This window comes from Colius striatus, chromosome 2, assembly GCF_028858725.1.
Source record: "Colius striatus isolate bColStr4 chromosome 2, bColStr4.1.hap1, whole genome shotgun sequence".
Lineage (NCBI taxonomy): Eukaryota > Metazoa > Chordata > Aves > Coliiformes > Coliidae > Colius > Colius striatus.
In genome coordinates this window covers 15725627-15742294 of record NC_084760.1, presented here as the reverse complement: position 1 = coordinate 15742294, position 16668 = coordinate 15725627, and positions in this window count along the sequence as shown.

Sequence of the window (16668 nt, the reverse complement as noted above, 5' to 3'; positions counted from 1 at the left end):
AATGTTATTCTATCTTTAGCTTCCTTTAATGCGATTTATCAGATAGCCAGGAGACAACAGCTCAGCAGCATCGAAGCTGCAATGTGCTGGTGCCGTGTCTGGTCCCCCTCAAGGCCTATAGATCTCATGTTGAGAGCTGCTGAATTGTCCTGGGGAGGAGCAGGATGGCTTCAGGTGGTAGCTCCAGCGAGACACTTGAACTTTTCTATCTTAGCTGTGGATTTAGGTGACAGCTAACATGCTTTGTGAGTATTTGTATTTTGTTAAGCTGCCTCCTGTGCACAAAGGTTTTTCTACATGTCATTCTCGATGCTGAGGTTTGGTCATTACAAGCTACTAAATGCAACGAATCTCTGGAAAAAAAAAACCTGAGTTAAGGATCCCGGAGAGCCTGCTGGCCTTTGCCAGCCAAGCACTCCTGGGTGGGGAGTGACCACATGACCGCATGCTCCCATTGAGAACTGCAGTCTTGGGGCAGCAGTGCCAGCAGTGTGCTCTCCTCCTAATTAATCGAAGCTATACTGCAATCTGTTACAGAGCTGTGTGATGGCAACTGAACAATGATAACTGGCACCCGCTGATGCCAGATCATAAAAAGCTGAATTACGTGTTTGGTCTTCCTAGTATTGGGGGGGGAAAGGGAAAAATACCATATGTTGTTTTTAATCTTTTTGTAGTTGTTTAGTGTTCCTGTAGCACAAAAAAAAATGGAGTTTTAAGAGTACTTTCCTTCGTAGAATTTCTTTGTGAAAAGAAATTTTCCTTTTCAGCCTGAATGCACACTGTGCAGTACCACATTAGATACTGATTTCTTTTCGTAAGTGTTGTTGTTTAGTAAGTTTCAGATCTCAGGGAAAAAAAAAAGTAATGGAAATGTCACCAAGATGATCAGGGGACTGGAACATCTTTCATATGAGGAAAGACTGCGGGAACTGGGGCTGTTTAGTCTGGAGAAGAGACTGAGAGGAGATCTTATTAACATTTACAAATATCTAAAGGGTGGGTGTCAGGAGATTGGGACATCCCTTTTTTCTGTGGTGGCTAGCAACAGGACAAGGGGTAATGGGATGAAGCTGGAACACAAAAAGTTCCACTTAAATATAAGAAAAAACTGTTTCACTGTTGAGGTGAGGGAGCCCTGGCACAGGCTGCCCAGAGGGGTTGTGGAGTCTCCTTCCTTGGAGGTCTTCAAGACCCGCCTGGACATGTTCCTATGCAACCTGATCTAGGTGAACCTGCTTCTGCAGGGGGGTTGGACTAGATGATCCCTAAAGGTCCCTTCCAACCCCTACCATTCTATGATTCAAGTTCACCTAGATCAGGTCGCAAATGAGGCTCATGAGTTACTTCCACACTCTACAAAAAGAAAAAAAAATCACCTTTTTTTTATTATGAACAAATACATTGACCAGCTGATAATTGTAATTAGATCTTGCTCACAGTTATTTTTACTAAGGGAGCACGGGGGCCGGGGGGGATATTATATATCCTTTTTATCTGGATTTGAGAAACAATGCCTGCTTCTTTCTCAAGTTAATGTACATAAAGGAGAGAAGACAAGACCAAGATCTTGCAGATCCTCAAGTGGGAAAAAAAATGCTGAGCAGCCATGGTTTTTGCAAGCAGTGCATGCTGGAAAAGCAATAAACTGACCAACATGGGCATATATCACTGCTGCAGAGGTTTCCTTCTAGCCAGGGCAAGTTTAGCCCTAAATTGCAGCAAGCAGAATATTGCTGCTGAATGGAAACCACAAAAAGGGAAAAGATACAGAGGAAAGATGAGAAAATACAGAGGAAAGATGAGAATAAATAGTTTGAAGTCTATTTAATTTTTCAGGAAGAAAACCCTGACCTGGAGCATCCCTCAGCTTTCCAGCACTCAGACACCAAGAAAGGTCCTTTCATTTCTTTGCAGAGGCCCTTTAGCAAGCAACACCTTGTAAGACTTGCCTGGCCTCCAAAGCAAAGGGGGCCAGACCCCCAGGAGTTATGCTGTGGAGGTGGAGGGCCTTCCAAGGACCTCCAACACACTGTCCCACTGGGTTACCAGGGCTGGAGGGGACACTGCTTGTGTGAGCATCCATCTCTGCATGCTACATTCTACCAAACGACTGGTTAGAAAAATCTCTATCAAAACCCTTCTGGAGACAATTTTTGAGTTTTCTTTTTATGAAACAGCATTTACTTTGGATGGAGAATTTTTGCCCTTCTCTCTAAAGGCTGAACTGTAAAAGCCAAATCGTTTTGTCCAGATTTGACACTGTTGCCAATGGCTTGTGGGAGTCACTGTTTGTCCGTTTCACGCCTCTGCTCTTCCCACTAAGCCTCCAGATGACAGTATCTCATGAAATGCACTGTGGCAAGTGTGCTGCTCTGGCACCTCTCCAGAGAGAGTGTGTAGGGGGAGAGCCTGGAGCCAGGAGCAAACAGCAGAGGCCCCCTCCGCAGCAACACATTTGAGTCCTGTGGGCACCTTTGGTATAGGCAAACATCAAAGTCTAGGTTCAGATTTTTCTTTTGAAGGGTGAAATCTGTATTTAGGAAAAACAAAGCCCCTTTCCAAGCAGCTCTAGTTAAAGCTTTTTTTTATTTTTTTGCCTTTTCTAGGAGGAGGAGGAGGACAGTGAAAGAATCATCTCCATCAGCTCCTAGCAATGTTCTTACTTGGATGCCCTAAAGCACATTCCCTCCTATCTCCTACGCTTGCCTTTGCTACAGAGCTTCAAAGGCAACAGCAAGGTAGCAGACTTGTGATTTCTCACATGCTGAGACGCAGACAATTCATCTTCTATTCCCTAGCAACTGCCTATATAAACAACTACTAGACAAGCAGTAAAACTGGATTTGAGAACTACAAGCAAATTGACATTGTAAATAAATTGGTTTTGTACCTGAAGTGGTGTAAGAGGAGCAGAAGGAAAGCTAAATTTGAGTGAAGATTGTTGTTTTTCCTTCCATGAAATGCACGTATGTAGCAGAAGAGACCACTAAGTTCAGCCATCTGTTTCCAGCAGCACTCACCAATTTTCCCAGTCCCAGCTTCTTCATGTTGCCATTTCTCAAAGCTTTTCCTGTAAAAATAAAGAAGCTTAGTTATTTCATGAATGCAGAAATACTGCAGATTTTGACTGATTTTAATTTTCTCATCATTGCTGCCATGGTGTGTGTGCTTTCTACAGGTTCACTTCTCAGCTCACCTGCTCACCTCTCTTCAACGTTCTTTGGCGTAATTGCCTTTTCTCCTCCTCATGTCATGTCTGTGCATGAGCAGAGATCATGTTTGGGTTTTTAAGACTGTCTAATACACAGGAAGACAGAAGTTTTATCCTTTAAGTTTCTCTGCTTTGTTACAGGTTGCCACAAACACTACAAAAATCACCATTAGCAAGTATACCTATGATTAATAAAGAGAATATATCTACCTCAAGCCTTTACAAATTACTATCAGTAATTAATTGTATGGGAGCAATCAATAACAGTAACAGTCAATAGTATTAGCAGTAATCAACAGTATTATATCAACAGACAGGTAGGCATGTACTATTACAAGTTACTACAAAGTTATAATTAGTGAAGCAGCTTATCAACAGTATAACAGCATATTATGATGGCATTGGGATAGATTACTTATATCATAGAATCATAGAGTGGTAGGCTTGGAAGGGACCTTTGAAGATCATCTAGTCCAACCCCCTGCAGAAGCAGGTTCACCTAGATCAAGGCGCATAGGAATGTGTCCAGGCAGGTCTTGAAGACCTCCAAGGAAGGAGACTCCACACCCTCCTTGGGCAGCCTGTGCCAGGACTCCATCACCTGAACAATGAAATAGTTTTTTCTTGTGTTTAAATGCAACTTTTTGTGTTCCAGCTTCATCCTATTACCCCTTGTCCTGTTGCTAGATACCATAAAAAAAGGGATGCGCTAACCTCCTGATATCCACCCTTTAGATATTTGTAAATATTGAGATCCCCCCTCAGTCTCCTCTTCTCCATACTTAACAGTCCCAGTTCCGACAGCCTTTCCTCATAAGGAAGATGCTCCATTTCCCTGATCATCTTGCTGGCCCTGCGCTGGACTCTCTCCAGCACTTCCCTGTCCCTCTTGAGCTGAGGAGCCCAGAACTGGACACAGTACTCCATATGAATATACAATACCAGCATTAAGCAAATTAGATCTCAGGAGAGACCAAACCATCCCAAAAGTAGGAGGAAAAACCAAATCAACTGCAGAAGGGGGCTCAAAGAGGACCAATAATGTAACAGAGAAGGTCTTACTTCAGACATGCTCTGGATCATGGAGGCTGGAGTCAGCCAGGCATCCCCAGTGGGGATCCAAGATCTCATAGAAAGTTCGTGTGGAGAGTTCATTCTGTTTAGGGAACAAAAAGTACCTACAATACATGAAGTTCTCAGAGAGAACTCTAGTTTGGATAAAAAGTAGGTGATTTGAAATCTCAGAGACTTAAGATGACATAGATACCACCACTTTGAGCAACCAATAGATGCTGTTCTTTTCTGGTTTCCACCTGGAGCAGCCAATAGCTGATGATGTTTTCTGTTCTTTCAGACCATTTTTTATTTTCCTGGACTTTTTTCCTTCTCTTGCAATTAGAACAACTGACGATACATATTTTCTCAGGATGTTTTCCTCATTTTCCAGACTGTTTTTCAGCTCCTCTGACGATAAGCTGCTGTTACAGATGGCATTTCTGGATATCTCTTGTTTCTAGGTACCCAGCTGTACTTTAAAGATGCCAGCTGTGCACTCCTGAAGGATGCTTCTGCTTCACATGCTCACAGTTCCCAGGCTGGCAGCCATTTCCTCTGACAGTGTTTTTCCAGTAGATAATTTCTTCCGCTAAGTAATTTTACCCTTCTAACAGGCCACTTTTATGACTGCTCCTATCACCTCACCAACCAGCGTCACTGCTTGCTGGCCACCGTGTTAAGTCTGCAAACTGTTAGGCTTGTCTATGGAAAGGAAAAACAGTTATTTTTGGCAATTAGCTTGTCTATGAAGGTGAAGGGGTGTTATTTGTCAATTTGTTTTTTGTTTAACCCCCCCAAAATGAAGCAGGAGCTAGCTTGGACCAGAGAAAAATGCTGTGAAGGTTTCTGAGAGGGTCTGAATGCTAAATGCTACCTGTACACACGTTACAAAACTGGCTTTGTTTGATGATGGGTTTCTTTTCCCTTCATCAAAATGTATGTTCTGAAAAAAAGTTTTACTTTGTATTCTAGATAAAGATATGCATAGGAAAAAATTACAGAAAACATGGTTTTCCCTATGTTTTCCAGTTACCTTTTTTCAAAAAGAAGCTGCTTTCTTTCTCTAATCTGACTTTTATTGAAAATACCCACCCTAAAAGTAGAAGTATCAAGCTGGACTGTTTTGCATGATATGAAAATGCAAAGACTCCCAGCTCAGGCCTGTTCAGTCTTCCTAAGAGAAGGAGGTGGAACTGTGTATCTGGTGGCCTCCATTGCAGAAGATCTGGACACAAGAAGAGATGGCATAGATTTTTAAAGATATTTAGATCTCTCTCTCATCTGAAAGACCCAAAAGTTTTAGAAAACCCTTACAAAAAGAGATACATATCCTGGGTTCTCATTGGCAGCCTGTGAGTGTTTTAAAATCTCTCAGGACCATCAATGAGCCTTGCAACATGAGACAAACAATAACAATACTTGGTGAGGCTGACTCATTGAGAAGTTGGAAGTGATGGATGTCTTTGACACCCATATGTCTCTTTGGGCAAGGTCTGGGGCCTGGCAAAAACATAGGGCACAAAGAAGCAAAAGTCTAAATTATGGTGTTACCTCAGAAGACAAATCTAGACATAAAATTGAATGTCTGATGAGGCCATAAAAATAGAGATTTTACCTAGTCTGCTAAGTAGGGATTTGTGTTTATGAGTCTTTATTATGTATATACCATTTTCATCTCTTTTGCTCATTGATCAGTTCTCTGACGTTCCCTCTTTACTTCAACAGCATTTGACTATCATGCCCTATCATGAGAGGAAAGTTTGAAGAAGTGTGTTTAACAAAAATGAATCTAAAATGTATAGTTTACAATTGTTCTTGTGCTATAGTACAAGTTAATTGTATTTCAGTTGTTCCTAAACCCAGTTTTCATAGTGAATAGAGTTGTCAAGACGTGAATACTTCTTTGAGACAATTTTACTGAAATCAGTGTAGTTTGCAGATGCAGGTTTGAAATCCCTGGCTTAGCTGTCTTCTGTTGTTTCAGTCTTCTGTGTTTGACAGGATGTACTTTTTCCAACTGCCTATCCAGAAAGTAACCAAAAGGCAGGATCTGCAAAGTTAGTATGAAAAACATATCACCATCTTAAAAACAGCTCACATTTCACTTTCACTAAGCATCTTGTTAGAAGAAGATGAGATGACAAATCAGCATCATGGAGGTAAGGAGGCCAGGCTGTGCAATGGTCAGCTAAATCCCTCCTTTGCTGTGTCAAACATCTGAGATAAAATACTGCAGCATGAATAAATTGCAAATCTACTTCTGCTTCTCATTCAGAAAATATACTCAGAAAATATACTTCTGATGGCTGTCAGCTGGATAGTGCTACTGGATAACTGCATTTATAGCTTTGAGGAAAAAAAAATCAAATCTCTTTAGGGACAGAAGAATTCTTTTTTTCAAAAGGCAAACAGATCAACACTTATACAAACAGCAGGATGCCTTGTAAGAGTCCTTCCAATGACAGTCCCCTGAACTGAGGCGAGGCTGAGAGCAGGTCTGTGTGTGTGTGGTAACAGGCATCAGGCTGAGAACGAAGCAGTGCTTTGTCCTGCAGCACTGGCTCGCCCTCAGCATTGCTTTTTCCAGCTCACTCACTGAAGCAGCCCACATTTGCTGGGTGGGAGTCACAGTAACCTGCAGCAAACTGTTATCTTACGAAAAACATGCAGGTAGCATGCAGGCAGCTTACCTTCCTGTAGTTCCATTGGCACAGGAGATGATTATGTCTCATGCAGCTTTGATTTCTTCAGTAATTATCTTAAAATGTGAATTAGCTGACTGGGTTATTCTTTTCTTGTTACAACGACTGAGATTCAGATCAAGGGTCTCTCAAACAAATCCCTCGTTACCTTTATAGACATGTGTTTAAGAACTTGATTTGGACTGATGAAGCTTGATGATTTGGAGTGGCTAATGGTGTCTTTGGGTAGGGGTGTATATATATGATCCAATATTATGGATATTAATTCAGATCACCTGAACTTTAGATAAAAGCTATACAGTGATTGCAGGTGGAGTAGAGCATGGCTGTCTGAAGGAACTGACAATATGGACAAAAATGTCCTATTTCTTTTACCCATTGTTCCCTTTTAGGTGGTCAGAAGTCTCAAATTCCAATCTGTGAAAAATGAGCTGTGTGAGACACATCCCAGTGACAGGAATTGTACTAATGAAAATGTATCTGATTTGTAGGCATGTGAGGGTAAGAAAATTGTCACAAAAGAGGGACTTCAAAGTGTCATCAAAGAACAACTAGAATAGGAAACAGGCTTTATAAACCATCAAGATTTTAGCAGAGCATTTGCCTTCTTCCATGATGGCGCGTCACGCTGGGAACGTGGGCCACCAAGGAAATGAAATTCTAAACATATTTTAAAAGTGATGTTGATGACAAAGGCGGTACTGTGCTGATGAAATCTCAGAGGTAAGCAGAGGAAAGGATGCATTCTAGTCATAGTGTAAAATAATCCACACTTCTGAGGCCCAGACCAGGCTTAAGTTGAAGGAAGTATTTATCACAGTGCAGATGTAAGTTATAAAGTGCATTATGTACAAAGCATTTCCAAAAAAGCCTAAGATGAACACAAGACATCAGAACTGAGCACAGCTCCCTAAGTGATGCTGGCATTGGTAAGATCCTACTGGAGCTCTGAAGTACAAACATATACAAGGAAATGAGATACGCAATAGCTCTGCTGTTTTCTGGCTCATTTAGTACTGGGTATTTTTCCTCAGCAGGCATGAAGCATGAGCAGCAGAAGCCAGTGGCCACTTTAACTGTTAAGAGGATGAGTCCTGGGGCCTTCTGTCCTTGTGACCCTCACCATCCCATCTGGTGCCTGGCAGGTCCCATGGTGGTGTGCTTACCACCTGCTCCTGCTTACCACGCTCCTCAGCTAGAGCTCATGCTGTGTAGCCTCCCCTGGGGGGCTACATGGAAGTGCCTGATGGCTTGATACCAGTGAGAATTCCAGAAGGCTTGTAGAGATGGCTTTGCATCTCCAGATAACATGCAGGTGAGAGGACCATGCTCTTTTCTGTGCCTGCACTCAGTGTCACTGTGAACCCACCCTGTCACATCATTAAGCTGAATGGGATGTTTCACAGCTGTATCCCCACTGCATTCCCAGTTCCTTTGCACTTGATGCCAGAGGGCAGACAGACTGCCAGAGGAAGAATAAATATTTAGGGATCAGTAGATGGGGTGGAAACAGGGTAGAGCAGGACAGAAAAAGAAGCAGATGAACCTTAAAACAATTGGGAGAAGTGAGCAAAGATGGAGATTATTATTGATTTATATTGTGTCAGTAAAGCTATTTTGAGGCTGATGCTGTGAACACATTTAAAAAAAACACATACAGTATATATCAATATTTACATGCAGTGACTTCCCTTAAACTTTTGGTAGAACAAAAAGTAATGAATATAACAAGAAATTATGATTTTTTTTTCCCTGAGGTTACTATGTCTAGAAGATAAAAACTGTAGATCCTAAGGTGGGAGGAAAAATAAATGAAAATAAAAGTCAGCGTTAACACAGGACCTGAAATCCTGCTTTCATACTGTACTGCAGTAGATGATTTCTCATCACCAGAGAAACTATATAAATGAGCCCCCATGCAGCAAAGTCAGCTTGTGGGCCTGATGGGTGTTAAAAAACCCCAAAGCAATTAAATAATCCCCCAACTGGTCTTATGAACCAGTTGCTGCCCTGCCTCTGTCCTATGTCTTCCATTTCATCACTTGTTTGCAACTTAAAATAAACCTCCACCTTTCTTCCTTTTTATTTTGTCTTTAATTCATATCACTTCCAAAGAAATGATGGTTGCTTTTCCTTTTGTCATTAGAGAAACCTGGAGTTTCTTTCTCTTTCCTTAACTAACATTCTTTCAAAACCTTTCTCACAAATCTGTTCCAGATTTCTCTTACTATTAACATAATGCATGTCTTTCCATCTCAACTGACATTTTATTCTGAAAAGTGACTGTGAAATTGCTTTTATCTGTAATGTGCTCCATGTAAGAGTTAGGTTGAATCTTATTTTAGTGACAAAACTAAGCTTCTTCTGCTGTAGCTACCAGATTAACATGACTAAGAAAATAGCAAAGTAGAGTCCATTTCTTTGTGGTTATCTTGAAAAGAAAACCATCTGTGTATAATCTATCCATTTTGTTCAGACTTATTCCAGAGGATGTTAATGTAAATAAGAAACAATGCAGGCTGTAGTTTTCAGTTGTCTACAGCTCTGAAAGCTGGATGGACAAAACTTGTCATCTTGGTGCTTATTAGCTTACAGAAGAAAGCTAGTTTTTGGATTGCAGATTGAATCTGCAATCGGTTTCATGACTGGAGGCAAAAAAAACCCCCAAGCTGCTTTTGTATGCTGGGCAGGCTCAGTTCCAATGTATTGCTACCTTCAGTACCATTTTGGTAATAGTTTTCCATTAAGACACCAATGTTTTTAAAATCTGAGAAAAAACTCCGTGGCCTTTTATTAACTTGGGCCAGGCCTTCACTTTTCTAATGTGATGCAGAAAAGCAGCACTGAAGCCTCACGTGGCATAAATGAAGGTAGGGCTGCAGCAGGGTGGTGAGGAGTCACCAAGCCCATGTATGCATCACATATCTGCCACCTGCTGCCCTCTGAAAAGGGACAACCGCTTACCTTGTCAGATGTACAATTGATGGATGTTATTGAAATGAAGATACAAAGGGGTAAAATTAGGCACTTTGTTCTTAAACAGCTGTCTCAGTAAGTGAATTTAGAGGTTTTCCTGGTACTGTTAGTTTGACTTATTTTATTTTTTTTAATGAACTCAGTTTTCTAAGGTACGTGTCACATATCCTTGCAGTAAGTAAAATGCCTGATTCCATTTTAATTCTCTAAATTTAATGTAAAATGTGTTTTAACTGTATATTTTAGTTTTAAAATACCTTTTAACAACTGATTAATAGTAATGTGTATTTCTATTTTTTTAAATAATTCACTTCTGATTCAAATCTTTAAGATTTGTGGAGTCAGTATGGCTGTTGATGCTTGTATTTTCTTGCTTTTGTGTCTGCTTGTAGAAGGGATTAAACTTTTAAACTTCATTTTCCTTCTCAGTTTTCACCATAAACAGTGATGTTCCACAGTGTGTTTGAAGTGGTGTGTCAGAAGGTGGAATCATAGAAAGAGAGGACTCAGAAGGATCTCAAACAATCATTCATCCCTATTTTGAGGAATGATTACATGCATTTCTGTCATGACTCACAGATTATTGACAAAGTATTTGGTTTTGAAGGTGTCTAGTAGCAGAGTACCCAGGTCTCACCTGGTAATTAAAGCAAGTGCTTCACTGTACTTTAGGGTTTTTCTTTCTACAGTTAAGCCCACCCATTCTTGCCTTCTCTGGTCTCTGAATAAAGAAAATATTTTTTCCCTCCTCTGAAACATCTTTCTTTTCAACATGTTTGGATTCCACCTTATACTCTCAGACTCTCTGTTTGCACACATCTTCTCTTCATTCAACCTTTTTCAGAGATCATGTTTTCTGGTCCTCTGGTCTTTCTTAGGCTTTGCTTCTGCAGTCTCTGTGCTTGTCTACCATCTCTCCTAAAGTGCTCTGAGCTTTATTTGTAATAGAGCTGAGATAGCACAGTACTGTTTTAAATCATTTTAGGGAGAGAGCAATAGCAGAAGGAAACTAAATAATATCTTCTTTCTAAAAAGCAAGAAAAAGTTCAGTTTAAATGTAAGAAAAATCTATTTTATTGTGAGGGTGAGGGAGCAGTGGCACAGGCTGCCCAGAGGGGTTGTGGAGTCTCCTTCCTTGGAGGTTTTCAAGGCCCGCCTGGACATGTTCCTATGCGACCTGATCTAGGTGACCCTGCTTCTGCAGGGGGATTGGACTAGATGATCTCTAAAGGTCCCTTCCAACCCTACCATTCTATGATTCTGTATGTTTTGAAATAGAAGCCAAACTGACAATGAAGCAAACAAATGGTTAAGTTTTCCAAATGAATACAATGTCAAAAACAATCCCCACCCCAAAATCCAGCTACAATGCAAGTGCAGTTAATAAAATGGAGCCAATATTTCTAGACTATGAGGCAGCTTGTGTAAACTTGGCTGAAAAAATCTTCAGTAAGGGGTTTTAGTGATACGAGACAAATAAAAAGTGTAAGCAATTTAAGGAAAAAAGAAATCTCCTGAGTAGGGGAATGAAGCCTGTGCTGCATGGCACGGGGGATGTGTGTGTACTTCAGTGAGAGAGAAATTATGTTTCTATTGGTAAGTCTTTATGAAATAAAACTATTTATAGCAAGGCAGTTGCTATAACAGTTCACTTGCCAAAATTTTAAGGAAAGACCCTAGGTCATAATAAATGACAACACAACTAACATCTGAAATGGAGAATTTACTTTTCAGTAGGGAAGAGCAAAGAATGTGTTAATTCATGTAGCATATGCCTACTGTAATTCGTACAGATGGAGAAGAAGAAACTGTTTATATGGGTTTTAATTTTTTTTAGCTATGTTTAGATTAACAAGTGCTTGCTTTCACCAAGATGAAACATGCATCACAAGGGCCAGTGTGATTCCTCTAGCCTGGACAGCACATGATACTGTCAATGCTGGGATTTCCCAGTGAGGGTTAAGCTGCCCAAGGGCAGTGGGAGGCCACACTGGGGTACTTGGCTCTACTCTGGCTCTTACGCTGGAGAGCCTCATGCAACATCTCTTGCCTGTTTCTCCTTGTATAAAATGAGAGGAATGTATTTCGAGTCTGTGCAATGCTTTGGGTTCTATGGATTTGCTTTCTATAGTGGGGAGTTTCTAGTTCTAAAGTGTTTTCTGAACAAATCTACCAGGTACACCATTGGGGTATGGATGCCTTTCCAATATGAACATTACATATATTTTTGTCCTGTAGTTGCAGCAAAAGTGTAACTTAACTAATTCCACGCTCTGCTCCCCAAACACTAAAATGTTCTGTGAAAAAAACAGAGAAGTCCTCAAAACTTGCAGCTCAGTCTGTGGCCCTGCAGGGATTCGTGTGCAATGTCATTCCGGTTACTGAGGCTCCAGAAAGTTTCTTGGATTCCTTCCCCTATCTCACTTATTCTTCTCTTTGCATTATCCTGCTGGACTCCTCAGTTATCCTACAAGTCTCTTCTGGCTTCTGGTATCTCCAGAGTAATTTGGGCAGTTAGTTGCTGTCTTACAGAACTAAATCGCTGATGCAAAGCGGGTATCATCCACGAACGAAGAAAGGTAAGTGCCAAAAAAAAAAATGCTGAAGCCTAAAACTGATATAAAATAAATGAGAAAAGGCAGGACTGAACAAGGCCGTCTTCACTTCTCCATTTGTGTTTTACTCCCCCATATGTTGCTTATGCAACATCGAACGTTCCTCACTGCCAGCAACAAACTAACCCGTCACACATAACTGACTGTCTGGCCATCACATCTGTAACTTGTGTTGTATGATATTATGTAAAAAGTAGGCAAAGCAAAAGAGAGTGTTACTGCAATCTAATAGCAAAATACTGTTTCTATGGAACCTAATGCAGTTTGGTATATGTTGTTCAAGAAGCCATAAAAAACAGGAGACAATTTGTTTCAAGGTGTTAATCAAAAATATGAAACTCTAATTTTGCCATCCTGAATTTCAGGGTTAAAGAGATTCAGGTGTGAATATTTCTTTCAAAATTCTGTTGCCAGGAAAATAGGATCAAGTCCAGGACTAAAAATCAGGCCAGACTAGGGAAATGGATGGCAGAATTCCTGCTGGCTTTGATAGTACAAGATTCTGGTTCCTGGTTAGGATGCAGCAAGGGAGGCTGGTTTGCTTCCCTGGAAAATGCCTTCCCTCACCCCACTCAGAAGTGCATTGGAGCTTATGTGGGATGGAATAACAGTTCTTAGTGTTTTTTGAAACATTTGGACCACATTTGTTCATGATTCAGTGGACAACTGGATTAGTTTTGGCATTTTGCCAATGATAACTGGTCTTTCACCATTAGCATCTCAGACTAATATATTGGATTTTCATAATTCTGGCTCTCAACCTTCTATGTGTAAACTAAGTTTTCAGAGCATATGTGTCCTCATGTAAATCTGCAAGACATAATGAGTGAAGACGGGCTGAGAGAGAATGTTAGTAATAAGTGTCTTACTCCCTGGAGAAGAGTATGAAGAGGAAGGAAAGAATGGGGCTGGCTGGATGGAGGATTCTCAGGATACATTCCTTGAGACTTAGCCTCCACCTTAATCACAAGTTTTGATTTTTGGTTTAGGCATAACCTCTGAAAAAATATTAATAAGTGGTGCATTACTATCAGGTAACAACATGCCCAGGCTGTTGGGAAGTCTTTGGCTCTTGATGTATTTTTTTTGACTCCTATATATTTGTATGTGGGAAACACTCTTTTAACTCTGATTAGAGTGTTGTCTCATACACGGTAAAAGCTCATGAGTACAGCAGAGAACACAAGTGCTTCTGAAAATGTAGGTTGATCAGTGCATGGAAGAAGTTACAAACATGGAGGCCTGGGCTGTGTTTCCTGACAGCAAGCACAGTTATACAGTGAATGCCCTCACTCAACCACTCAGCTAGAGGGGGAAAGCTTTTGAAGTATCCCCGTCTGGTCTCTGCAGGAGAGCTGGGCAGCCTTCTGAGAGCTCAGTCCCCAAGACACCCTTTGGGCTCAGGTTGTTCTCACCTTAAGAAGAAGCATATCCCAATTCCCTCACAGCTAAAGATCCCTGATAAATATATTGATGAATTTCATGCTGCGCTTGTTGTATGTTGAGAAATTTAGCTCACTATTTTACCCAGAGATCCTTAAAGTGTCCCTAGATCATAAAGCAAACACGCAGTTGATATTTGTTTTTTCCCCTATATTGCTTTGCTATTTCAGGTGTGCTGGCATATCTACTCTAATTTCACTTCTCTCCTTATGACTAATCTATGATGAAGACATTGTTGTATTTGCAAGGAGACAAGCAACTCTATAGTGAAAAAGGCCTTGCTACGTAAGGCAGGAGGGAAAACAATACCTCAACACTGCTTGTCTGTCATTCACCTGCCCTCCCACAATGCAAGCAATTCAATATATAATTCTTACTTTCCAGCTAAAAGGTCTAAGTTCTTTCCCCTACTGTGATTTCTCTTTATGGGAAGTTTGATGTCAAGGTCTAACCACATTTGTGCCTCAAACTCAATCTCATACCCAAAGTCACTTAAAGTTGACAGATAACTCCAGATTTAACAACTTCCTGAAGAACTCTGTTGGACCCTAATGAATTTTCTCCCCCCAGAATGCAACTGTAATCACTAAAGATTTTGCTGAACAACTAGAGAAAGAAAAGAGACAGCTGTTTAGCATACCTTTAGTCTAGGCTCTACAGTGAAGGGCACAATAAAAGTCAAGGTGAGAGAGGTAAGAAAATCAGATGTTTAAAACCCAGGAAGCAACAGAGCTTCAAGTCAGAAGTTATGCTGATGTGGAAATTTAAGCAGGATTAGCATCAGGCTTAATCATTATTAATGCAATACTTAGTCTTCATTTTCCATTCCTGTCCAGACTTGCGTTTGGTAAAATACTCCTGAGAAATAAGCACAGTTATCCTTATTTTCAGTGAGATTAAACTTTTAAACCCTTTCTACATAAGCTGTTGCAGTGGCTGAGGCTAGAAACTTTAGGGTGTCATATCCACCTCTTCCCTATTGAATTGCATTTTGCAGATGCCCTGGGAAATCTATAATCCTTCCTGCCCACAGCCTCTTGTGCAGGAGACGAACAACTGGTGAGGCAGGTGAAGGCACCAGAATGGTGCTGTAGACCTGAACAGGTACTGTGTGCCTGTGAAAGCTTTGTCCTCTGCTCTTCCTCCAGCTCCCAGCCGTATCTGCAGGGCCTGTCTGCAGCACTCTGCCAGCCAGCCTCGCACCACAGGGTCTCGCACATCATGATAGGACTGAATCAAACAACCTACCATCTACAGTTAATATTTTCACCAAGAAGATGAACTGTGTATCTCTCTGTATGTCATCCACAAGTGGCATGTCGTGAAAGAGTCACTACCTAGGTCCCAAAATATGTATCCCTTGGCAGCTCTCCTCTACCAGGCAAGGCCACTTAAAGGCTGCTTTCAGCGCTTACGCTAACACTTCTCTGTGGGTGGCGGGAGCAATGTGCCAGCTCAGCAGCTGTTGCTTGTACCAACTTTCAGGACACCTCTAACCATTACAGGGCTGGAGCTGGAATTCCCAAAGCTATCTTCCAGTTACATTTTCACAGCCTGCAACCCACATTGTGAAAATCTTTGAATCCCAAGCGACATTAAAAAACTGTCACCTTCTCTAATAGAAGATGAAAATGCAGTTAAATGCTCTTTATATATATATTTATATTGTAGTGTTTGGCATACTGCTTAGTGGTCAGAAATGAAATTACCTTGGCCTCATCATCAAGGCCATAGTGTATTTACTCTCTCACGATCACCTGCTTGTGGAGCGCTGGTTACCTCAGCAGCTCATGACCATGCCACACAGTTGTGTGCTCCCGTGGGCTGCTTTAGTAAACATAATTTGTGGACTTGACCATATTTTATGTCATTTTAGTGCTGCATATAAACATCAGTCCTCAAATTTAAAGCAGGGCATTTGAACTTGGGTTTAAAGGGAATCAGATCTTTCTTCTTCACCTGGAAGCTACTCTGAGGAAATAGTTACTGCCACTCCAAAAGCCCCCTGAAGTCATCCAAATTGAAAGTAGGGTGGTGCTGAAACCTCAGACTGCAAGTCACTGTGTGAATTGCTACTGATTCAATGAATTTTCTTTCCTCAGGAAAATTTGTATAAGAAAAATTGTAACACAAATGTTGATACCTGTACAATAAGGACATTTCTGTTAGGCTTTACAACCTCGGGTTATTTAAAAAATATGTCATTTTACATGAAGTTATGTAGCATCATCTCTGATTCAAAGTCTTTTCTCATATTTGATTATTACATCTTTACACTTGCAACCTACAGTTGCTCAGAGACTCCTTCTTTCTCTGCCCCATCCAATGTTTTAGACTTGCCCTTATTTATATGCTTCATACCCTGTAATTACTCCTTGTCTTCCCTGTATTTTAACATTGACAGCCAGTTGTCACCACTAACTAGTTTCTTCAAATGCCCCCCCTTAATTTTTCAAATGCCAGCTTTGTGATCTTCTCCATCCCAGCCCTCATGTTGGGAGGAGCTCTTTAAAATCACCTGCCATGAGGCAACGGTGAGCCTTTCAGGCTCCTAATACAACCCATCTCTGCAGAAAGGCCTGCAAAAGTCTAGGTGAACTGGAAATTGTGAACACGGGAGCTCCTCCAGGAGTGTTTACCCATAATGTGTTTGTTTTCCCTG